Here is a 27548-nt window from a genome sequence, read left to right on the forward strand (position 1 = left end):
CACATTTTTGCTGAAGAAACCATGCCTAAAAGACCAAAGCAAGTGGACCAAAAGTTGGCCCCAATCCGGATACCCTGCAAACAGCCCCTGCAGAAATGACCAAATGAACAGTAACTGTTCATTTGGCCATAACTCACTGTAGATATGGTCAATTGACCTGAAATTTTTATAGCAATAAGATATGATATAGACAAACAACTTTAATGAAGAACATCCCCCCAAATTATGCCATTAACCATTCAAATTATTGGGCAAAGTTAAGTTATCAAACCTGCAACTCTGCAGATTTTCACTTGAGCAGTAATGTTTGGATGGCTATAACTCTCTCTAGAAAACTTGGATTTAGGCGATTCTTAAACCGATGGAAACCTAAGGTATGGTAGAACATTTCATATGGAGAAAGTTAGATCAAATTATGAACTTAACTTGATGAAACTACTGACCAAATTTGGACCAAAATCTGCCAAAACCCAAAATTTCAGCATGAATAGTATACGTGAACAGTAAACTTATTTTGGCCATAACTTGAGCTACAAAACTCCAAATGGAGTGATTTAAAAAACGAAATTCAACTAGACAAAATAAGGAACAACTTTCATGTTTACCATTTCCTCAAATTCCCACTGTAAAAATAACAAATGGAACAGTAAAGATGAAACACCAAATCTGAAAATTTTGTTCAATTAGCATTAAGCTTAGAAATGGTATTGGCAACCAATACCAACAAGTTTTAAATACAAAATGTGGTATGTTTGGGGTGTTAAAACCAATACACCTATTTTCTATCCAAAAGTCAACATTTTTGTTGACCAATGAGGTGAATAGTGACACCAAAACCAAAAATTGGCAATTTTGCCAAAATGACCTAAGCTTTGAGAAAGTGACCAAAACCAACAAGTTTTGAATACAAAATGTGGTATGTTGGGAGTACTAAAACCAATGTACCTATTGTTTATGCAAAAGTCAACATTTTGGTTGACTAATGAAATGAATAGTGACATGAAAAGTTTGTTAGTAGTATGCCCTAGAGCATATCATTTAGTATGTATCTTGTACATATTTTTAATAATAAAAGGCATTTCCACTTTTCCGTTTACATAATATATTTATGTGTAATAGAAAAGGTCCATTGATATTTTGTTAGAAATATTATTCTTAAGTTGTTAAGAATATGAGTGACAATATTTCTAGCACAAAGTATCATAAATAGGTTCACAATCGAGGATAATTCATAATAAGGACATGACTTATCCAGAAAGATTGTATTCATGTTTGTTCCCAAGTTATTTATATGAGATATAAATAAGATGGAATGGTGAGTCTCATGCCATATAACAAACTTGATAGGCACTTATAAATGATAAGTAGGCTGAACCAGTGACACTTATGACAAGCACATGGAGTTTACTCTTGTCAATGTTTTGTCATAAATCATATCAGTGCATATAATCTTTAGACTGAGATAGCACAGTTATCTTGTATATAGGTAGTTTGAGTTTGATACTGCTTTCATACTTGTACTATGTATGGGTATATGGGCATGTGTTGGCTCCTGCTAGTTATATATGGAGGTAGGTGTTGATCAAGATGGAATCTGTTCCTCTAAGTAAATAGAGTTAAAATCCTATGTTCATTTAATTGTTCTTGATGTTTCAAGTTCCTGGCCAGGACAGATAGATTTATTCAGAAAAGAGTTTCTGATGAGAAAAATCTTTTAATCAAGAACTGGAATTAAAAGAGAACATAATATTCATAGCAAATGGAGTTTGACATAAACCATGACTCAAATTGAGTTGGGATTTTGTATGAGAGATTCTAGTGCATGGTAACATATGATTATAGGTTCATTTAAGGTAAACCTTATTACTAATTGGGTGGCCATGGCATGCTATGCTAGGTGTTAACCATGGTCTATGAGGTTCATAAAATGATTTAGAGAAATCATTTATGGTAAGAAAGAGTTTTGATGATATTAAGAGTTGATATCATGTCTCATTGCCAATTAGTGATGAGCCTAGTAAGTCACACACATACACAAGTTATCACCTATTTAAATATGATTTAATTAATTAATTAAAGAGTTTAATTGATTAATTAAATAGATTTGGTTTGCAATTAAATTGCAAAGTCCCTAGCATGACTTGAAACCAAATCTAGATTATTGGATGTGTAGTATAAATTAAATTTATATTTAAAGTGTTTAAATATGAATTTAATTGATGAGAAATTAATTAATTAATTTATATTTGATATAAATTAATTAGAAGAAGAAAATAATTATTTTGGGTTAAGAACTCAAAATTAAGACACAGGGGCATTTTGGTCATTTCACAGTGTGACACGTGGCACCATGAGATGGTGACACATGGCATAACACATAAGCTTGCCAAATGTTTTTTAATCATGTAAGATGATTAAAATCAAGATTAAATATAGGTTTGACACTTGGCACAATGTGATTGGGTCACTTAAACCTAGAGCTAATCAAAAGGTGACATGTGGCTAGGGTTTAATGTGTTAACCTAGCTATTTAAGTGTGGTTATGAAAAGAAAACATAACCAGCAGCCTCTCCTCTCAATTGTCACGCCACTTTGAGCCTCTCCAGCTATTTCTCTTCATCTCTCATCAATTCAAAGAGATTATCCATCGATCTCTTGAATTAAGAACACTAGAAATTGTTTCTAGTGTCCTGTTTACATCTCTAATCTCTTAAAAGGCAGAACTTGAATTTCTAATTAATAGAAAAGGCTTTAGAAGCTGTTCAAGGGCTGCCATAGGTGTTCTTGGTGTGGACAAGCTAGAGGGACAACATCCGTGTCCTCAAGACGAATCTCAAAGGCATGCATACACTGCAAAGACATCAAGAGGTTAGTGTAATCGTTCTTGATTTAATCTAGGGTTCTAAAATTAATCTGATTAATTTTAAAATCTTAAATGGCAAATACAGATCCAAAAACATATTAAAAGAGTTTTAATATGTTGTTTATCATTGAAATCAAATAGATAAAAATAAATCTTGCATGGTGCATGTGACCCTAGGTGAAAATTTTTGAATTCAATGGTATAATCTTGTGTTTTTCACGCTTCCGTTCCTTCAAAGTTGAAATTCAAAGATTGAAGAATTTTAAAGTATCAAAATGCCCTAGTAGGCCTAATGTGATTGGTTTGGATAGTTTGGCATGCCAATAGGGTATTGTTTTAGCAGTACTGCGAAAGGCTTTATGCCTGTATTCATGGCTTTATGCCCGTGTTCATGGCTTTTATGCCCGTATTCATGGCTTTTATGCCGATTATGTGATATCATGGCTTTTTAGCCATACTGACTGCATACGTGGTAGACGTTCTGCGTCCCATGGTATGACGGCCCGAGGCACCGCGGTGTCCAGTGCCAACGACCCGTTATCCAGTCCAGTCGTCCAGTATAGGTTACTTGGGCATGGAAAAGTATAACCGTGATTGAACTGATTATTAAAGAAAATACGAAAATTAAGTATTGAATGAATAAGCAAAAGAGATTAGCAAAAGAAACATAACAAAAATATAAATTGCAGAACCGTACAGACTTGAAATACAATACAGATAGAATAAATTATATACCTGCTAATATTACTGAAAAGTTATAAACTAAACACTTCCAAAGAGAAACAATTTAGTATATAAGATCGTTGATACTAGAAATACCATACCAAATTAAATTGATTCTTGAGTATCTGAATTATTATTTATTTCTTTCTTTACTTGTATATATTATTTCTGGTTATATTATTGCACCACTAAGCAGAAATGCTTAGCGCGATGGAATTGCTTCCTCGCGCAGGTACTGAAGGTAAAACCAGTAGACTGTCGACTGAGATTTTTGGAGTCCAGATCTGCAGAAGTGTCAGAAGAGTTCAAGATTGTCACCTCCTCGGCAATGCATGTAGATAGGGCTCATTTTATACATGTTATGTATATTGTTCATTACTAGCACATTGTAAATTATTTGTATATCTTGTACAAAATAAACTCATGTAATTAACCTATGAATTATGGAAGCTATTCAAAGTAAGTATTTTAGTATGTGAATTGATTTGAGTTATAATGAGATTATACTTGTGAATATTGAGATATTGAAAATCTAATGAGATTTCTGAGAAATCTGGATATTGTATTGAGATGCATTATGTTTGAGAATTTTTGAGACTATTAAGTTTGAGAAATTGAGTATATATTGAAATTGTCTTTGGCAGGTTCAGAAGAACTGTTAGTCCAAATTACAGCCGACACTTTGTCGGATTATCGTTAATACTTTTGAAATTTCCAATTTAGTTAGATTTTGATAAAAGTAAAAATAGCCTAAATCTTCAATAAAGTTTTTGAATAAATAAATCAAGGACTGTAATGAAATCAGATAAAATAGAGTGCTCCGGCACACTGAGTGGCATAACTTGCTCGGCTACACTGTAGTCGGGTAAGGGGTGTCACAGAAAAAGTGAATATTTATTTATGACTTTTACATAATTATCATATGAGATGAATGATTGAGAAATGGAAATGTTGTTGAAAAACATATTGAGATTTTGATATTGGAGTTTGAGAATGATTGAATATGATTATTGGAAATGTTTTTCACAGGTTCCAAAGAACTGTTTTCTCCATTTTTAGCCGGTACTCTGCCGGATTTTCTATAAAATTTTCGGAACCTCAAATAAATTATAATTTCAATAAATGACTTAAATGAATTATATTTCATAAATTATATTCAAAACTATGAGAAAAATAAATTAAGGAAGAATAAAAATGATTAAGATAAAATAGAGTGTTCCGGTACACCGTGTGACATATCTTACTCGGATATACTGTAGACGGGTAAGGGGTGTCACAGGCAACCTATATTCTTGGGATTCGCATCTATAGAGATAGAGCAAAACAAATAATTGGTTTATCCCCAAGTTTATACTTGGAAAAAGTGTTAAAGAGGTTTAACATGCTTGATTCCAAGAGAGGATTGTTACTAGTGAGACATGGTATCCATCTTTATAAAGAGATGTCTCCAAAGACACCTGAAGAAAGAGATAAAATGGCCAGGATTCCATATGCTTCGGCTATTGGAAGTTTGATGTATGCAATATTGTGTACTAGGCCGGATATCACATTTACTGTTAGTTTGACTAGCAGGTATCAATCCAATCCAAGTTTGGAACACTGGATATGTAACACCCTAGGCAAATCCCACATCGACAAAACACGGGAGAGATGCTAGGTTTATAAGTTGGTGGTTCGTAACTCCTAGTGACGCGTTTTAAAACCGTGAGGGCTTCGGCTCAGAGCGGACAATATCACTAGTGGGCTGGGTCGTTATATTTGTGGTATCAGAGCCGCTCCGCGTGCAACCTTGCGCGATGGTGGGGCAAACCTCAGCGAGGACACTGAGTCCCATAAGGGGGGTGGATTGTAACACCCTAGGCAAATCCCACATCGACAAAACATGAGAGAGATGCTGGGTTTATAAGTTGGTGGTTCGTAACTCCTAGTAACGTGTTTTAAAACCGTGAGGGCTTCGGCTCAGAGCGAACAATATCACTAGTGGGTCGGGCCGTTACAGGATAGTTGTCAAGAATATTCTTAAGTACTTGAGAAGAACGAAGGATTTATTCTTGATATATGGAGGTGGTGACTTGTAATTGGATGGTTATACAGATTCTGATTTCCAATCAGATATCAATGATAGAAAGTCTACCTCTAGGTTTGTGTTCATTTGTAATGGAGGTGCAGTCAGTTGGAAGAGTTCCAAACAGAGTACGACTGCAGATTCCACTATAAAGGCTGAGTATATTGCTGCATCAGATGCTGCAAAAGAAGTTTTTTGGATGTAAGGAACCTCGGTCTCACTAGAAATCCAAACACATAGAAAGGCGCTGCCACATTATCATAGAGATAGTTGGGCAAGGCGACGTAGCCATGTAGAAAATAGCATCAGCTGAAAATCCAGCTGATCCATTCACTAAGCCTATGTCACAAGCTCAGTTAGACCGACATCTTGAGAAGATGGGTCTAAGGTATTGTAATGAATGGCTCTAGTGCTAGTGGGAGATTGTTAGTAGTATGCCCAAGAGTATATCATTTAGTATGTATCTTGTACATGTTTTATTAATAAAAGGCATTTTCACTTTTTCCTTTACATAATATATTTTTGTGTAATAGAAAAGGTCCATTGATATTTTATTAGAAATTCTATTCATAAGTTGTTAAGAATATGAGTGATAGTATTTCTAGCATAAAGTATCATAAATTGGTTCACAATCGAGGATACTTCACAATAAGGACATGACTTATCCATAAATATTGTAATCATGTTTATTCCCAAGTTATTTACATGAGATGTAAATAAGATGGAATGGTGAGTCTTATGCCATATAACAAACATGATAGGAACTTATGCATAATAAGTAGGTCGAACCAGTGACATTTATGACAAGCACATGGAGTTTACTCTTCTCAATGCATTGTCATAAATCATATCAGTGCATATAATCTTTAGACCTGAGATAGCATAGTTATCTTGTATATAGGTGGTTTGAGTTTGATACTGCTTTCATACTTGTACTGTGAATGGGTATATGGGCATGTGTTGGGTCCTGCTAGTTATATATGGAGGCAGGTGTTGGTTAAGATGGAATTTGTTACCCTAAGTAAATAGGGATAAAATCCTATGTTCATTTAGTTGTTCTTGATGTTTCAAGTTCCTAGCCATGATAGATAGATTTGATCAGAAAAGAGTTTCTGATGAGAAAATCTTTTTAATCAAGAACTGGAATTAAAAGAGAACATAGTATTCATAGCAAATAGGGTTTGACATAAACCATGACTCCAACTCAAATTAGGATTTTGTAACAGAGAGATTCTAGTGCATGATAACATAAGATTATAGGTTCATTGAAGGTAAACCTTATTACGGATTAGGTGGCCATGGCATGCTATGCTAGGTGTTAACCATAGTCTATGAGCTGCCTAAAATGATTTAGAGAAATCATTTATGGTAAGAAAGAATTCTAATGATATTAAGAGTTAATATCATATCTCATTGCCAATTAGTGATGAGCCTAGTGAGTCACACACATACACAAGTAATCACCAAGTTAAATGTGATTTAATTAATTAGTTAAAGAGTTTAATTGATTAATTAAATAGGTTTGGTTTGCAATTAGATTGCAAAGTCCCTAGCATGGCTTGAAACTAAATATAGGTTATTGGATGTATAGTATAAGTTAAATTTATATTTAAAGTGTTTAAATGTGAATTTAATTATGAGAAATTAATTAATAGAGATTAATTAATTAATTTATATTTGATATAAATTGATTAGAAGAAGGGAAATAATTATTTTGGGTTGAGAACTGAAAATTAAGACACAAGGGTAATTTGGTCATTTCACAGGGTGACATGTGGCACCATGAGATGGTGACACATGTCACTACACATAAGCTTGCCATTTGTCTTTTAATCATGTAAGATGATCAAAGTCAAGATGAAATCTAAGTTTGACACTTGGCACAATGTGATTGGGTTAATTAAACTAAGAGCCAATCAGAAGATGACATATGGCAAGGGTTTTAAGTGATGACTTAGCTATATATAAGGGAAAGGATGAAAGAACAAAATAACAATCTGCTCTTTCTCATTGTGTGCCGCCACCTTTGTCTTCCTCTTCCTCTCTTCTTCTTCATCTCTCATCAACTCAAAGAGAATTACCAATGTAACACCCCTATATTCGGCAGTGCGTTCCACTATTTCGACGACCAGTGTCTGTCCGGACAGCTAGAATGCCTAGAACTACACTTAAGTGTTAGTGAGGAGACATGAAATGATGAAATAAATAAAAAGAAAATACATGAAAATTTTAGAAAAAAATAAAGAGAGAAAATAAAACTAAGTTAAACGAGCCAGCACCGCAGCGAAGGATGACCGCACGGGGAAGTTACGGCGCAGGCAATAGCCGACCCCAGGACTACAGGGAGCCCTTGGAATTTAGTTTCAAGACATAATTAAAGACTTATTGAAGTATAATGACATTAAAAATATCTAAGAAAAATTAATTAATTAGTACAAAGAAAAAATGAGAAATTGAGAAATCGACAAAAATTAGCATTACCGAAAAATCGAGAATACAACCTGAATAGCAGCATTTTGGTCAATTGACACCCCAAATTGCCGTTTGACCTAAATGTACATTAAAAATAAATGATATTAAACTTTGAAAATGTCATGAAAACTAAAGTTGTGGTATATAATAAAAATAATGGAAGTTGGTGGCATATTTGCAAAACTAAGAAACTTTGAATTATTTAAATAATTAAACACGGTTAGTGCTCCACTAACCATGCTTAAGTGGCCATGTATAAGCCTTCTTAGATAGAAAACAACCTCACCTTCAACCTCTCACCATCCAGTTGAAACTAATTCTCCATGGAACTCCATGGCCGAACCTTGAAGTCCTCCATGCATCCATGATCCAAGCTTCCAATGGTTAAGGTTTCTTCATTAAAAGTGATCACCACACCTTGAGCAGCCTTTAGGGAATAAGAAAGAAGAGATTTAGTGGAGTTTTGAGGAAGTCCACAAGAGGTAAGTAACCATTTCCTCATCATTTCTTTGTTAAAGCTTGTGTGGGTATTGTGATGAGTTGATTTATGGAAGAAATGTTGAGGTTTCATGAGTTAGGGTGATGTTCTGTAACGATCGGGCTCCAATTTGTAACTTATTTTAAAGGTCCCTTAGGCAAATCCCACATTGGCAAAGCATGGAGATGGTCTTAGGTTCAAAAAGTAATGATATATGAAATGGGAGAATTAATCAATAGAGGTGCCTTTTAGTGGAATGGCTTGGAGAGTTGGAAGAACTCTGGGTTAAGCGTGCTCGCTTGAGAGAAATCCTAGGATGGGTGACCTCCTGGGAAGTTCTCCATTCCACCTATGGGACAAAACCGTGAGGCTTATGGCCAAAACAAACAATTCCTCTAGTGGTTGGAGCCCGATCATTACAATAGGTATTAGAGCCGCTCGCGTGTCCTCTTGGCCGATGGTGGGGCAAACTTCAGCGAAGACACTGAGTCCCGAAAGGGTGGGGAGAAAGGTCCCTTAGGCAAATCCCACATCGGCAAAGCACGGAGATGGTCTTAGGTTCAAAAAGTAATGATATATAAAATGGGAGAACTAATCACTAGAAGCGCCTTTTGGTAGAATTGCCTGGAGAGTTGGAAGAACTCCAAGGTTAAGCGTGCTCACTTGAGAGAAATCCTAGGATGGGTGACCTCCTGGGAAGTTCTCCATTCCAACTATGGGACAAAACCGTAAGGTTTATGGCCAAAACAGACAATTCCTCTAGTGGTTGGAGCCCGATCATTACAATTGGTATCAGAGCCGCTCGCGTGTCCTCTTGGGGGATGGTGGGGCAAACCTCAGCGAAGATGCTGAGTCCAAAAAGGGGGGGCGGGGGAGAAAGGTCCCTTAGGCAAATCCCACATCGGCAAAGCACGTAGATGGTCTTAGGTTCAAAAAGTAATGATATATAAAATGGGAGAACTAATCACCAGAGGCGCCTTTTGGTGAAATAGCCTGGAGAGTTGGAAGAACTCTAGGGTTAAGCGTGCTCGCTTGAGAGAAATTCTAGGATGGGTGACCTCCTGGGAAGTTCTCCATTCCACCTATGGGACAAAACCGTGAGGCTTATGGCCAAAGCGAACAATTCCTCTAGTGGTTGGAGCTCGATCATTACATGTTCCATTTCGACAGCCATGGAAGTTCAACATGATTATCTTGCTTTTACTTGTAAATGGTAATTTGAGGTGTTGATTTAAGTGGTTATATGTATAGGAGTGATTTACCATGTATAAAGTTTGAATTGTAAGTTTGAAAAGTTAAAATGGAAGGTTGATGTATATGTGTTACTTGGGCAGTCTCATGGTGAAGATTGGTAGTGTTTAAATCCATGAAAAGTTATTGAATTATGGTACAAAAAGTGGCAGCATATGTATATGAAATAGTAGTGATAATGTATGTAATTTGGTAGTGGAAATTATATATATTGGTTAGGAGTATTATGTGGAAAAATTATTTAGAATTGGATATTATAAATTAGGAGTTGTATTTGGTGTATGTAAGTTCATTTTATTATGCCCAAAGTTACTATAATGTAAACTAATGAATAGGTATGGTATGGTGCAAGTGTAGAATTGTTTGGGAAGTGAAGATATAGTTGGTGAATGTGTGATTGGTTTGGTATTTGAGAGACATGTAAAGGGCAGTATGCAAATTAGCCTATAACCCTAAGTGTGTGACTCCAATTGGTATGAGGTCAATTGGAGGTGAAACTAGGCACAAAATGTGCAAACTTTCATAAAGAAAGCCTATCAAAATTCTGTCCAGAAAGTGACATGAGAATTGACCAAATCTGAATTAGTGACTTTGCAAACTTGAAAATTGACCATTTGAACAGAAGTCAGTATTTTGGCCATAACTCACTCAAAACAGGTCCAAATGACCTGAAATTTATACCATGGAAAGCTTAGACATAGAGCTAGAACTCTTATGAAGACACCAAAACCCAGAAATGGCCATAAGTAAGTCAAAATACTTGCACAATTTCGGATATAAAAACTGCCAGAATCGGAAATGACCTAAAAATGACCTAAGTTTGCCATTTTAGTGCAATCTGTCCAGCAATAGTAAAATGACCATAACTTGGTCTAGTAAACTCCAAATGACCTAAAATTTGTGGCAAAAGTTCACTAAGACATAGACCTACAAGTTTGTACTTCTGACTAGAACCCAGAAATTGAGGAAACTAGGTCATCCGGCTAGGTCAAAACAGCATACCAAAATCTAATAAATTGCAACAAAATGCAATACACTTGAAAATGAATTTGGTAACATATACCAACACTAAAGGACTATAAAATGTAACATATTAGTAACATTAAAATTTATTACCCTATAGTGCATCAAAGTTCAACATTATAGGTTAACTAATGAAAGCAATAGTATTAAATAAATTAATTATTAAACCTTATTGTTAGAGACAATTTAAATGAGTACTGAAACACTTTAAATTGTGTGTTTCAATTAGCAAAGACTCAGGGAAGGGGAAGGAAACACTGAGTCATGGCCAAGAGGCTATTCATTAGAGGTTTTTGCATAACAATTATTTCTTTTGATTTTCAATTGATATAAATTATGACAAATTGTATGGTTATTGCTTAAATTGTGGAAAATTTGTTTGAATGATATTTGATGGATACTTATTGCTTGAAAAATATTGCAAATGGTTTGAAACCATAGCTATCATGTATATTGATTGAATTCCTCGCTAGCTTATCAAGTGGGATGAATTGACTTTGAATTCCCTCTCTGGCTGAAGTGTTGAGGTGTGTGCCTGTTGAGGACAAATAGGATGAGTACTCATATAATTGCTAGCTAGCTATGTTATTCCTCACTAGCCATCGACTTTTGGGATGAATTGGACTATGGAATCATAATTAAGCTTTGTGTATGATTTATTAATATTTATTGACGCATTGTAAAATGGAGTTTAAATTCTTTACGACATTCTCTGTCTTTTGAATTTAACTATGATTTTAAGTATCCACAGTTTATATGATTTATGGTTTATGGTTTTAAATTACATTTTCTTAATGTTGTGCACCACTGAGACATTGGCTCAGCGATAGCTTTTTCATTGCTGTCGCAGGTAGATAGATAGACAGAGCAGCAGAGTAAGCTGCTTGTGCTACACTTTTGGGATTCTGCCGGGTATATTGAGTATACCATCTTTTTTGTAATTTTTATTGTAATGTATGTGCTTTGTATGTATATATTGTACGGTTTTGAGCAGTTGTAAACTAAAGTTGTAATATATTTATTTCTTATCTCAGCTTTTGAGCTACTCAGTCATTTTGTAGTCTATCTTTGGAAATATTGAAAATTGATGTTGAATTGAGTTTGACAAATGTTGAGAAAATTGATTTGTGTTGAGCCATACTGGAGTTTGGGATTGAACAAATATATTGGAAGTGCTTTTTACAGGTTTTTGAAGAACTGTTTTATTTAAAATACAGATGGCACTCTACCAAAATTTTTATAGAAATTACTAGTATTTCATATTTGTTATTTGGGTTCACTTCAGTTAAAAAATTTTTTTTAACACCTGTCAAAAGTGCTCACCACTGTAAAAAGAAATAAGAAAAGGTTTAAAATCCCTTGTAGCATATTTAATGGGTTATCAGCAGACGAAGTTTGGTATTTCATTAAGTATACTATGGGATCATGTTATGCCTTACGAAGGGGTAAGGTGTGATAGCAAACATTCTCTTGAATTAAAATTACTAGAAATTGTTTCTAGTGTCCTGTATATATCTATAACATATATAAAGGCAAAACCTTAATTTCTAATTGATTGGAAAGGCTTGATAAGCTATTCAAGGGGCTGCCATTAGTGATCTTGGTGTGGACAAGCTAGAGGGACAACATCTGGTGTCCTAGATACATCCCAAAGGTACCAAACACAACTACAGTGCATCAAAAGGTTAGTGCACTTGTTCTTGATTTAATTTAGAGTTCTAATGAATTAATATGTTAGTTTTAAAATCTTAAATGGTAAATGCAGATCCAAAAACATATTAAAAGTGTTTTAATATGCTATTTAACATTGAAATCAAATAGATAAATAATGAATCTTGCATGATACATAAGACACTAGAAGAAAAATTTTGAATTTAATAATCTAAACTGATGTTTTTCATGCTTCCGCTCCTTCACGTTTACTACACTAAGGCTGTCACCGTGGCTCATGATGGTGTGGGCAGCTAACAGGTGCATGTAGCGCAGGGCTAGACTTGTGATACCCGTGGATTTGGACTTGTTGGAGTTATATGGCTCCGTGTTCGGGGCAATAGAACTCCAGAAGTTGATGCTATTGTAGAGCATGCAGTTCCTAGGGATCTCTTGGTGGCCGGCACTATCGAAGCCAAAGATGGCATTGAACTCATCTATATTCATTACCGGGCTCACACCAAGGAGGCAAAATTCAATTATGCCTCTGTCTTCCCTATCGGTCAGCCATAAGGTGGCCTTGAAACTGCCCAAAAACTCTAATGTTGTGTCCTAGTATGCTAGAAATTGGAGTTGGGCGAACCTTGTCCACCCGATGCCATCGAGTAGCCCATTGATCTCATCCTACAGCCTAATTTGCTCCAACAGTGCGAAATCCATGTATTTCGTGGAGCTAATTTTTCAGGTGTGAAGTTGGGTGCACATTGCCTTGTGGGCATCATCACAGAATCCCCAAAGAATGGAGATTTCGTGTTATGAAGCGGCTTATGGCTAGGGTTATGCTTGAGGAGGGGCTGGTTTAGAGGGTTGAGGGGATGCTGCCCTTGTTCTTGGGCGTTGGGGTGCCAGCTAAGGGGGAAAAGGTGAGGATTCCCTTCCGTGCCTTGAGGACGAGCCCATTCTTTGCGCAGGTCATTTCACAGGAGCTATTAATTTGTTTTTGGGAAGGAGAAGAGTAGGATTTGGTGAAGAGAGAAGAGATTTGAGGGGTTTTTATAGACTAAGAGCGGTGGAGATGAAGGGTTTTGCCTTTCTGAATGGGTTTAAGGAGATGGGTGCATTTAAAGAGCCGTTAGGACTCTCTGTTTTGCGCGTTCCGTGCCCCAGGAGTCGCGTCTGCGACATGATACACGGGTCATGTATCACTACATGGGTCCTAACATGTAGGGCCGTGTAAATTTCTACTCGAAAATTTCAAAACCTTACATAGTACACAGCTTGTGTAATTAAGCTCAGGGACCCGTGTAACTTACTGGCCATCGAGTTGCTTTGCTGGACATGTTACATAGCCCGTGTCAAGTACAAAGAGAACCTGTGTGACTTTCTGTCCTCAAGTTATTCTGCTAGCAACATTTCTCGATCCGTGTAAGTTGGGCTATGGACCTGTGTAAATTTTTGTCTCCCTCAGAGTTTAAAATGCAAGAAATTATGGACTTTTAGAAAGTTACACAGGGCTTGTGAAACCATTACACGACCCATGTAATTTTCTGATTTTCCAAAATTTTTCCCAAAAAAAAAAAATTATTATCACAACACATGAAATGGATGCAAAGGTTAGCAACAGAGCTACTTCCTCGATTTTGTCCAATCTTCTCTTTTGTGGTTTAGACTTAATGATTCCTTTCCTCTCTTATTCTCTACTCCCTCTTGCTTTTTCGGATCTAAGATCTTTAGGGATTCCTACAAAAGAAAATGTGAAGAAATATTGAAATAAGAAAGAAAGAAATAAAAATTAGAAATGTTGGGTTGCCTCCCAAAAAGCGCTTGTTTATAGTCATTAGCTCGACTTTTCTTTCAACTTTCACGCTCTGTCAGTAGGATGGTCGAGGGTGCAATTGACTCCCTTCTCTATGGGTTCTCCTTGAAAGTAAGGCTTCAACCTCTGCCCATTTGTAACACCCTCATTGTAGCAATTACGTACATTCTACTGTTCCGGTGACCGGTGTCGGTCCGGACAGCTAGAACATTCGGAAAAATATTTAAACTAAAGTCAGGAACCATAATTAACTCAAATATTAATAAGAAAAATTTAGGAAAAATTTTTGAAATAAAATACAACCAAGTTAAACGAGCCGGTGCCCAAGCGATGGGTAACCAGAGTGAAGTTGCGGTTCTCGCAACGAGGAGCCCTAGACCCGGGAAAAAATTCATAAAATAATTTTTGGGACTCCAGAGAAGGGTCATTGAGGTTCCTATGGCATTAGAATGCCAAGAAAATATTTAGAAAAAATTTTCAATCGATACAGACAATTTTGACCTGTTAAGCCAAACGGAGGGCATTTTGGTCATTTCACCTTCAGAGGTGATTTTTGGCCGACTTGTCCAGTTAAGTAAATAATTATTATGATTCAAAATATGAATAAATATTGCTAAAAATTAAATTGAAAATAAGTAGAGAAGAAAAGAATAGAAAATGAGAAAAATGCCCATTTATGACATATGATGATGTCATTTACTTTCTCCCAACCAATCACCATTCAACCAGCTTTCTTAAATCACTTAAAAGAGACAAAGAAAGTCCAAAAATTCTGGTCATCTTCTTCTTCTTATTCCTCAAAATGTGACCCTCTCTTCTTCCTCCCTCCATGAAAATTTTCTTTCATTTCCTCCATTTCCCATGAATTTCCACTATAAAACCCTAGACACCTTTCATTAAAACTTGTCCATACAACTTGGGGAAGTGTTTGGCAGCCTAGAAAAGCAAAGAAAGTGGAGTTGAAGCTTAGAAAATTCTGCCCTACAAGAGGTTAGTGCTTACTTATGCAAAGATTTCTTTATTTCCATGTTAGGGACTTGAATTTAGTAGGAATTTGTAAACTAAATGGACTAAATTCATGTGTATACATACCATGGATTTCGGCTGCCCTAAGGAAGGAACAAGATTGAGTGTTTTTGATGGACTTAAAGTGGACTAGAGATCATGTTTGAAGTACATAATTATGTGGACAATGACTTAGCTAGTTAACTAGGGTAACTAGTGTGAAATGGAGATGGGAATTAGGGTTTTGAGAAGTGAAAATTTGACTTAGCTCAGGAAATTGTTAGAGAACATTTTAAGGGTCAATTAGTGACCATTTTAGGTAAGTTGACCACAATTTGGACTGAAATATAGAATGGCAAAGTGAATGTGTAGGCTGCCTAGGGACAGCAGCAGAGTGGCTGAGATTCCAGCCCACTTGGACAGCCATAACTTTGGCTGTATAGGTCCAATTGGTGTTTGGCCAATTGGACATGAAACTAGGCTTATAATGGCACATTTTTTCTGAAGAAACCATGCCCAAAAGACCAAAGCAAGAGGAGCAAAAGTTGGTCCCAATCCGGATACCCTGCAACAGCACCTGCAGAAATGACCAAATGAACAGTAACTGTTCATTTGGCCATAACTCACTGTAGATATGGTCAATTGACCTGAAATTTATACAGCAATAAGTTAAGACATAGACAAACAACTTTCATGAAGAAACCTACCCCAAATTATGACCAGAACCTAACCCAAATGGCAGTCACAATCACTGTTCATTGTACTGTAGATTTGGTAATTCTGCAGTTTTTCCAATCCGGCCAGCTATGGTTTTTGGACCATATCTGGAGCTAAAAAACTCCATATGGAGTGATTAAAAAAAGGAAATTCAACTAGACAAAATAAGGAACAACTTTCATGTTTGCCATTTCCTCAAATTCCCACTGCAACAGTGCGCAATGGAACAGTAAAGTTGGGCTACAAAAACTGAAAATTCTGCTTCCCTTGGTTTAAGCCTAGAAATGGTATTAATGCTTAATGCCAACAAGTTTTCAATGCAAAATGTGGTATGTTGGGAATGTCAAAACCAATATACCTGTTTTCTATCCAAAAGTCAACATTTTTGTTGACCAATGAGGTGAATAGTGACACCAAAACTTGAAATTCAAAATTTGAAATTAGAAATGCATCTAGGGGATTTTAAATTGCAATTGGCAATTAATACTAGCAAATGTAAAACTCAAAATGAGGGATCATAGTGTAATTAGAATTAACATATCCCTTAAGTATGAAAAAGTCAACATTTTGGTTGACTAGTAAGGTGAATAGTAATCAAAATAAATAACAAACTAAGATGGAGACCTAGAACCAATTCTAAGCTTAAATGTTAGAATTGTATGACAAATGTGGACTATGTATCTTAGTCAAAATTGTTAAAAGGAAATTAAGACCATAAATTTGAAATCCATGAAATATTCATGGATTACTTGAAACATGAAAAATAAGTCACCTAATGGATGTGAATAGATAGTTAGGGCTTATATGCCCATCACAAGTGGAATTCATAAAATATTAGTAACTCAACTTGAAATATAAAATTTGTAATTACATAAGTAGATTCTTAAATGTATAAATGAGAAAGGAAAATGTTTTGAATACAATGGTACAGGTGAACCATTGTTTAGAAGTGTGATCAATATGAATAACATAATGAATGAATAAATGAACCATATTAATGTATGAATGAGACATTAGTTCTCATTATTGTAGAGAGGAGAAGTATTTTAAGTACAATGGTAAAAAAAAAGATAATTGATGTGAATTGTGATCATATAAATGATCAAATGAATGTATGAATTATAATTGAAATTTATCATTAAATAATGAAGTCATAAAACACAATATATTAATATTTAATGATATTATGTGCCCTTGTATTGCCAAGACACGTGTGTCAGATTGGATAGATTGGCATGCCAATAGGGTATTATTTTAGCAGTACTGCGAAAGGCTTTTATGCACGTATTCATGGCTTTATGCCCGTATTCATGGCTTTTATGCCCGTATTCATGGCTTTTATGCCCGATTATGTGTTATCATGGCTTTTTAGCCATACTGACTGCATACGTGGTTGACGTTCTGCGTCCCATGGTATGACGGCCCGAGGCACCGCGGTGTCCAGTGCCAACGACCCGTTATCCAGTTTAGTCAGCCTGTCATAGGTTACTTGGGCAGTGAAATTTATTGAAATAAGTTAAGAATACTAGCAATTAAAAATATTAGAAATTAAATAAAATAAATGAGTAAGATGACCTAAAATAAATTAGAATAGTTATTTATTAGGAAGAATCGAAATGAACTGGACCGATATCAAAATTTACTTATTATGAAATAATCTGAGACAACCTAGAAAGTATTGAGAAAATGCTAAAAGATTAGCAAAGAAAATTATAACATACATAAATATTGCAAATGTGACTTACATGATAATATAAGCATAAATTTATTATTTTCAAATCATTTTTCTTTGTACATTATTACTGTACATTGGCAAATAAACACTTTCAAAGAAGACTAAATTAGGATATAACACATTAAATTTTAGAAACCGCATGTGAAGTATAAATAAATCTTGATTATTTGAATTATGTTTTATGTCTATCTTTATTTGTATATTATTTCCTTGTTATATTATTGCACCACTAAGCAGCAATGCTTAGCGCGATGGAATTGTTTCCTCGCGCAGGTACTGAAGCTAGAACCCACTGGACGTTTGACTGGAAATTTTGAGAGTTTTGATCTGCGGAAGTATCTGAAGTATCCAAGGTTGTCACCTCCTCAACAATGCATGTAGATAGGGCCCATATAGATCCTATTTTGTATTTTGTATAAAATTCTAGATATTGTATTATGATGTAAATTATGAAATTTTGTAATTATTTTGTAAATTATGTAAATTAAGGAAATTTGAAAATTTTGTTTATGTAATTTGAGAATGTTTACATATGAATTGAGTATGAATGGAAATGATTATGAAATTGAAATGTATGGGTGAGATTTGAAATATGAGATAATTATGATTAGCACGGATAAGATTTTATTTTAGAAATATTGTTGAATTGAATTTCAAACAGGTAAATATTGAAACACGCCAAACGATAATAAAATAGGGGAAACTCCGCTGGTTTCTCCATCTAAAAATAATTAATATTAAAAACATAACAAGATCAAATTATTAAAATAATAAAGTAAGACAAGATAGGGTGCTCCGGCACCGAGTGTGACACATTTCGCTCGATTACACTGTAGTCGGGTGAGGGTTGTTACACCATTGATCTTAAATGCTCCCAAGGTTTCGCTCCACACTTCTACTACTCCATGTGAGAAGACTTGAGTGACCATAAAAGGTCAAGACCATCTTGATTTCAGCTTCCCTAGAAAGAGTTTCAATCTAGAGTTGAATAATAGGACAAGGTCTGTAACATCCTCACTTTAGCTAATCCATATAGTCTACTATTTCGGTGACTAATATCGGTCCGGGCAGCTAGAATGTTTGAAATTATAAATAGACTAGAGTGAGGAGTTATACAGAAACTAAATAATGCTCATAAAAATCAAGGAAAAATTTTTAGAAATGAAATACACTAAGGTTAAATGAGCCGAAACACCAGCGATGAGTAACCTGAAGGGGAAGTGATGGTGAAGGCTTTTAGCAACACTAGACCCAGGGGAAAAATTATAAAATAATTATTGGGACTCCAGAGAAGGGTCATTGAGGTTCTTATGGCATTAGAATGCCAAGAAAATGCTTAGAAAAATTTTTCTATCGGTACACACAATTTTGGCTCGTTAAGCCAAACGGAGGGCATTTTGGTCATTTCGTCTTCAGAGATGATTTTTGGCCAACTTGTCCAGTTAAATAAATAATTTATATAATATAAAATATGAATAAATGTTGTTAAAAATTTAATTGAAATTAAATAGACAAGAAATGGAGAGAAAATGAAAAATAATGGAATTATGACATCCTAATAATATCATTAAAATTCTCCCAACCAATCCAATGTTGACACATGGCATAAGCTTATTTAAAAGAGACCAAATGGGCTGAAAAATGAAAAAGAAATCAGAACTCTCTCCCTCACCTTCTTCTTGTCGTCACACTCCCTCCATAGTCAACCTTGAGCAAGCTTTTCAAAGCTTGATTTCCCTAGCTTTTGTCCCACTAAACCCTATATTCCTAACACAAAAAAGTATTCTTACACCTTGGCGAGTCTTTTGGGAGCAAAAAGAAAAGGAAAAGAGGAATCCTAGCAAGTGGGAAATCTCACTCCATTAGAGGTTTTTGACCTAACCTTGGGTTTCACTTCAAATTCATGTTTAAGGACTATAAAGGAGTGCAAATGACAAAGAAATTGATGAAACACCATTTGTATGCCATCCCTAAATTTTGGCAACCTTGGTTGGGGTATGATTGTGATGAGTTTTATGCTGTTAAAATGGTAGTATGGCTGCCCTTAATATGCATCTCTTAAGTGGATTAATGAAGTGCAATGATAATGCATGATTTGTAATGTTTGAGTTAGGGTTTGGGGTGAAAATGAGACTTTGATCATGTGATGATGAAAGTAGGTTTTAATGGTCAATTAGTGACCATTTGGTCATGTTTAAGTCAAAAATGAAGTGAATTGTATAGTGGGATTGGAGTTGGTGTGGCTGCCTTTGGTGACCTGCAGGACTGGTCGTGAGTCCAGCAGGTTTGGGCAGCAATAACTAGAATTGTAGAGGTTCAATTGGTGCAAAGCCAATTGGACATAAAACTAGATACATAATGACACAATTTTGGTGAAGAAACCATGCCCAGTAAACCAAACCAAGTTGACCAAAAGATTGCCCTAATCCGGGTGACCTGCATTCTGCCCAGGCAAAATGACCAAATGAACAGTGTTTAGTCATTTGGCCATAACTCAGTGTAGAAAGGTCCAATTGACCTGAATTTTTACCAGAAACAAGCTGAGATATATACCAACAACTTTAATGAAGAAATCTAACCTAAATTATGACCATAACATATTCAAAAAGTGACTTGAAGTCACTGCTCCTAACACTGTAAATTTGGTCAGTCCAGAAATTCTGGAAAAATCATAATCTGGCAAGTTGTGGTTTTTGGGCCATAACTTGAGATACAAAACTCCAAATGGAGTGATTCAAAAAAGGAAATGCAACTAGACAAAATAAGGAACAACTTTCATGTTTATCATTTTGCCAAATTCCCACTGCAAGAATGACTAATGGAACAGTAAATACAAAGCATGAAAACTGAAAATTCTGTCCAATTAACATTAAGTTTAGAAATGGTATTGGCAATCAATACTAACAATTTTAGAATGCAAAATGTGGTATATTGGGAGTATTAAAACCAATGTACATATTGTATATGTAAAAGTCAACATTTTGGTTAACTAATGAATTGAATAGCAACACCAAAACTTAAATTTCAAGAATTGTACAATTTAAAAGTGTAATATGCCCTAGTATACCTAGCATGATTGGTTTGGATAGGTTGGCATGCCAATAGGGTTCTGTTAGCAGTACTGCATATGGCTTCATGCTATTCTGTGTTTCATAGCTTCCCATGCCATTCTGTGACATAATAGCCTTTGGCTATGTTATTTAAGTTGTTACACTCGGGTTTTATCCCTAATGATTGTTCTGACTTATTAGTCGTTACTGCACAAGGAGACACAATGTGACCGATGGTGTGATGGTCCGAGGTACTTAGTACCCAGTGCCAGTTTACCCGTTTATCTAGTCCAGTCGACTAATTTGGGTTACTCAAGCAATGATAATAAATTTTACAAAATTTTAATCGAATAATACTACAATAAATATCAGAAATTAAGCCTACCCAAAATGTAATCATACATTCTACATACTTATTTTTATTTTATTTTATTTTATATTGTGACCACTAAGTAGAATTGCTTAGCGCGCCGCTTTTGCCACGCACAGGTACTGGAGACCTAGCTGGAGAGCCCAGCAGACATCAGACCAGGTGAACCTTCAAATCTAGATCCGGAGTCCAGAGTCACCTCACATCTGCAGTGCACATGGTAGGACATTAGGACTTTGGGGTAGCATTTTGTATTTTGTATTTTGTATTAGTTTTGGATTGTAACTATAAACTCTTGAAATTATTTGATGATGCAAATATATGAAATTTCATGTTATTGAAAATTTTTGTATAATGTATGTGGAAAAGTGAAATGTTGAGTAATATGTATAAATGTGCTTCAAGTGATGAAGTGAACAGAAAAGTTTTGAAAATAGTATTGAGATTTTGAGATTGAGTTGAGATGTGTGTGTATAATAGAGTTTGGATTTGGAAATTATGTTGGAAGTGTTTTTAAACAGGTTCAGAAGAACCGTTTTTCCAATTTATAGCCGGCACTCTGCCGAATTTTCTATAAAATTGTAAAAAAATTTAGATTTATCAAAAAATTGTAAATAAATGGATTAAAAGGGATAAATTGTAATTGAAATATGAATTGGTGCTCCGGCACACTGAGTGGCATATCTTGCTCGGCTACACTATAGACGGGTAAGGGGTGTCACATTTAGTGGTAGCAGAGCATCAGTTTAGGCATTTCTGGGCCTAGATAGAGTGCATACCATTGCATTGCATTTGTAAATATTGAGGTGACACTGATGCAGATCTGTTTGTTTTTTTATTTTGAATAGGATATGGATCCTGCTCGCAAAGAGCAGTTGATGAAGAGGTGAAGAGTCGTGCTCCACCAAGGGCTGAATCTAGAAGCAGGGGAGAATCTGCTCCACCAGAAGCTGAGGCTCTTGCCTAACCTCAGTTTGCGCTATTTCAGCCAATGACTGAATTCTACGGGCAAATGATGGGGGCAATTCCACCACCATAACCACAGCCACAACCTCCACCAGCACCATAGAAGTCCCATTTGGAGAAACTGTGAAAACATGGTGCTGTGGATTTCTTTGCAAAGAGAGAGGATGATCCCATGACCGCAGAAAAATAGTTGGATAGAACCATTAGAGTGCTGAAACAGCTTAACTGTACCCCCGAGTAGAACCTGGAGGGTGTTGTGTCCCTACTTCAGGATGATGCGTATCAGTGGTGGGACACAGTAACAAGTGAGGTGCAACCGGAACGGATCACCTGGGATTTCTTCCTCACAAAGTTCAGGAAGAAATATGTTTGCAAAGTGTATCTAGAAGAGCGAAGAAGAGAATTTATCAGTCTGAGACAGAGGCAATTGTTAGTGGTAGAATATGAGGGTGAGTTTGTCAAACTGAGCCGGTATGGGAGAGAGATAGTCCCTACAGAGGCAGAGAGGTGCAGAAGGTTTGAAGAAGGACTCAATGACAATATCAAAGTTATGATAACAGCATTGGAGATCACAGATTTTGCTAAGCTAGTAGATGCTGCATCAAAAGTAGAAAGGGTCCGAATAAATGAGCAAACTAAAAGGGAAAGACAGTGGAAAAGGGGTCCGGGTCAGTCCAGTACATTTTCTGCTCCCAGTAAGGAGAGTAAGGGTACTCACTGCAGTTCAGACCACCACAGTGGTCGTGGTCGCCTCGTGGTCCTGCACCACGCTTCACACCTAGGAGAGGCCAATCCACACCATCAGTGGGTAGCTCTCCAGGGACGATGTTTAGGGGACCAGCCCCAGCATCTTCTGCCTGTCCGTACTACTAGAAGTGGCATAAGGGGGATTATTGGCGAGTGACCGGTGCATGTTTATGGTGTGGATCGACAGAACATCAGATCAAGAATTGTCCGAAGAGGACTACTACAGTAGCTCCAACACAAGCTGACAGACCTGCTCCTGCACCATAAAGGGGTAGGAAACCTGGTAAATCTGAGGTAGTTGGTCCATCACTGAGGCCTACATCTGAGTCAGCTGAGAGGCTAGAGACTAGAGTACCCGCCAAGGCCTATGCCATCAAAGCTCAGGGGGAGCAAGATGCTCTGGATGTCATCAGGGGTACGTTTTCCCTCTACAACACTTCTGTGCATGCATTAGTGGATCCAGGATCCACTCATTCCTACATATGCATCAAACTACCCATAAAGAGGGGAGTTCCAGTAGAGGAGAGTGATCAAGACATTCTGGTCACAAATCCACTAGGCCACAGTGTGGTAGTGAATAAGGTGTATAAAGGTTGCCCGTTGAGGATTCAGGGATATGAATTCTCGACAAACATAATTGAATTGCCCTTCCACGAGTTTGACGTGATTTTGGGAATGGACTGTTTGTCACGTCATCAGGCAATAGTTAATTGCAAATTGAAGAGGATTTCTCTGAAAACTTTTGAGGGTAATGAGATCACTATTGTGGGTGAAAGGACAGATTCTTGTCCAATGTTATCTCAACCACAGTTACAAAAAGATTGATAAGAAAAGGCTGTGAAGCTTACCTACCACACGTGATTGATACTAGGCAGTCTAAGCGAAACCTGTGTGATATACCCATAGTAAGAGTGTAACGCCCCTATGTTCGGTAGTGCGTTCCACTGTTCCTGTGACCAGTGTTGTCCGAACAGCTAGGATGCCTAGAACTACACTTCGATATGAGTGAGAAGACATAAAATAATGAAATACAAGAAAAGAAAATACAAGAAAAACAAAGGCAAAATAATAGCAAAGAAATGTAACCAAGTTAAGCGAGCTGAGAACCCTAGCGATGGGTGACCGCACCGGGAAGTCACGGCGTGGACCATTGACTAGCCCTAGACCGCAGGGAACCTTGGAAAATATTTTTAGGACTCAAATAAATATTTATTGAAGTATAAATATCATTAGAAATATCAAAGAAAAATTAAATAATTAGTACAAAGAAAAGTGAGAAATCGAAAAACGGACAAAACCCGGTATTATCAAAAAATCGGGAATGCAACCCGAACAGGGGCATTGTGGTCATTTGACACCCCGAGTTGTCTTTTGACCTAAATGTCCATTAAAAATACATGATATTATATTTGTAAATTGTCATGAAAAATTAAATTAGTGGTACCTAATTCAATTAGCAAAAATTAGGGACTTAATGTGGGAATATGGAAAGTTTAACATTATTTATTATTAACCTATGTTAGTGGAGCACTAAGTAAATTATTATATACCATATAATACCCTAAGTGGACAGAAATGTCCACTTTCATTCTACAATTCATCTTCTCCACTTGAAATATTCATTTGGAAGAATGAAAGCTCTCAAACCTCTCCTATGGCCGTACCATGCATGGAGCTCAAGTTCTCCATGATCAAGCCTTGATTTCTTGCAAGTGTCTTCATGAAAAATGATCCTCACACCATGGGCAGTAGAAAGGCAGCAAGAAATGAAAGTTTTTGTGGAGTTTTGAAGAATTTCCAAAGTGGTAAGTTTGAGTTTTTTTATTATTGTTTTATTAAAGTTTGTAAGGATGTTATGGGTACTTGATTTATGGAGAAATTTTTGAGGTTTGATATTTAATGGGAATGTGTACTTTTGGCAGCCATGGAAATACCTTGAAGGCAGTTTATTTTTGCTTGTAAATGGTGAATTAAATGATTGATTAAATGTATATTGTGTAGGAAATTGTTTGGGTGATGTATACTTAGTATATGTAAATGTGAAATGAAATTTAAAGCTTGGAAACTAATTGAATGTAAATACACCATTGTGGCAGTTTGTTAGCTCTTGAAGAATGTTGGAATTCATGATTGGTTTATGGAATAATGATGTTAATTTGTGATAGGGGTTATGGCAGTTTGAGTGCATGTATGATGGTGTGAAGTTGGACATGTAAATGAGCATGAATTAGTGATTGAATTGTTGTGAATTGAGTTGGACAAATTCTGCACTTATTGGTGCACATTGAATGTAATTGTAAGCTACCAAAATGACCTATAATATGTTGTAAATTATGTTTAGGTTGTGGTACAATCAGAATTGGTTTGAATGTTGAGTTTGATAAGTGGTAAAAGTGATCCTTGACGTGTATGCAAAAAATGCAATAAGGCAGTTTGTGTTTTAGGCCTATAACTTTAAGTGTGTGGCTGCAATTGGTATGAGACCAATTGGAGGTGAAACTAGGCACAAAATGTGCCAACTTTCATGAAGGAAGCTTGCCAAAATTCTGCTTGTAAGGTAACTTGAAAAGTGACCAAATCTGGATTAGTGCAATTAAGGCCTAAAAACTAACCATTTGGGCAGCAGTTATTTTTTTGGCCATAACTCACTCAAAACAGGTTCAATTGACCTAAAATTTTGACCATGAATAGTTAAGACCTATATCTACAAGTCTTATGGAGACACCAAAGCCCAGAAATGACCATAAGAAAGTCAAACAGCTTGCACAAATTCGGGTCCAAAAACTGGCCGAACCTAAAATGACCTAAAGTGACCTAAAGTGATCAATTTTGATGCATTTTGACCAGCAATAGTAAAATGACCATAACTTGGTCTACATAACTCAGAATGACCTGAAATTTTGCCCCGCGTTCCATATGACATAGATCTACAAGTTTGTAGTTTTGATCGAAACCCGAAAACTGAGGGAACTAGGTCTTCCAGCTAGGTCAAACTAGTATCCCGGAATCCAGCAAATTACAAAAAAATGCAAGATACATGGAAATGAATTTGGTAACATGTACCAACCCTAAAAGACTATCGAATGTGACATATTGGTAACCTTAAAACCTAATTCACCTAGAATGCATTGATGGTCGACATATTAGGTTGACTAAGCAAATAATAGAATTCAGTGAATTAATTATCAAGCATTATCGTTAGAGACAGTTTAATTAAGTACTGACACACTTCAAATTGTGTTTCTCAGTTAGCAAAGACTCAGGGGAAGGGAAGGAAACACTGAGTCAAGACCAGGAGACAGATATCAGAGGTTTGTGCACAACAGTTATTTCTTTTGAATTTTTCAATTGAAATAAATTATGACTATTTGTATATTATTATTTTCAATTATGGAAATGTGTTTGAATGGATACTTATTGCTTGAAAAGCATTGTAAATGGTTTGAAACTGTGGAAAAATTGATTTAGTGTGATTTGTGGAAATTTGAAGTTAATTATGAATTGTGTTGCCATTTTGTGAATGAAATTATGACTTTAGAAATTTATTGGATTCTCACGAATCATTTGCATAAAATATTTGGAATTGATTTTGTGTTCACACTTAGCATGACAGTATCATATCATTCCTTCTCCATTTATGGGGTTGTGATCGTTTATTTTCCTTCTCCATTTATGGATTCGTGATCGTTTATTTTTCTCCCTCTCTGGTTTACCAGTTGAGGTGATCGCATTAGTACTCATTATATAGCTAGCTCCCTTCTTCATTGATTTCGATTAGTGGGGTTGTGATTGCTTTGTCGTGGTTTACAACGCGGCATTGATCGAAAATTTTGTGTCATGGCTTAAGTTGTGAATGAATTGGCAACACTGTATTCTTAAATTATTCGACTAAATTGTGTTATTATGCGATTTGATAATTTGAGAAATGGAGTTTAAATTCTTATTGACATTCACTGTCTTTTGAATTTAACTATGTTTTGATTACTGAGATTTAATGTGATATTGTGTTAAATTCCTTATGACATTCATTGTCTTGAATTTAACTATGGTTTTATGTATCCATCATTTATATGATTTATGAAAATTGATTTAAAGTTGTATTTGTTAATGTTGTGCACCACTGAGACATTGTCTCAGCGATAGCTTTCCATTGCTGTCGCAGGTAGACAGACGGACAGGACAGCAGACTAGGCTGCTAGTGCATTCAGCAAGAGATCGTCGGGTATATTGAGTATACCACATTTTGCATTTTGTACTATAATGTATGTTCACTATATGTATATATATTGTTCTTAGTTTTGAGCAGTTGTAAATTAAAATTGTACATTGAAGTTGTAAAGTAAATTATGAGTATTTTGACTTGTAAAAATTGTATTATCTTTCTTTTATCTCAGTATTTGAAAAACTATTTTGGATTTGAGTTGAAAAAGAAATTGTGTTGTTTAACTGTTGAAGTGAAGAATGAGAATTATATTCAAGTGCTTTTCCAGGTTTTCTGAAGAACTGTTTTATCCAATTTTACATAAATTACTAATAATTCAAATGTGTTATCTCTTTCACTTAAGTTCAAAAAAATTTTTTAACACCTATAAATAGTGCTCACCACTGTAAAATGAA

Source organism: Hevea brasiliensis, chromosome 4, assembly GCF_030052815.1.
Source record: "Hevea brasiliensis isolate MT/VB/25A 57/8 chromosome 4, ASM3005281v1, whole genome shotgun sequence".
Taxonomy (NCBI): Eukaryota; Viridiplantae; Streptophyta; class Magnoliopsida; order Malpighiales; family Euphorbiaceae; genus Hevea; species Hevea brasiliensis.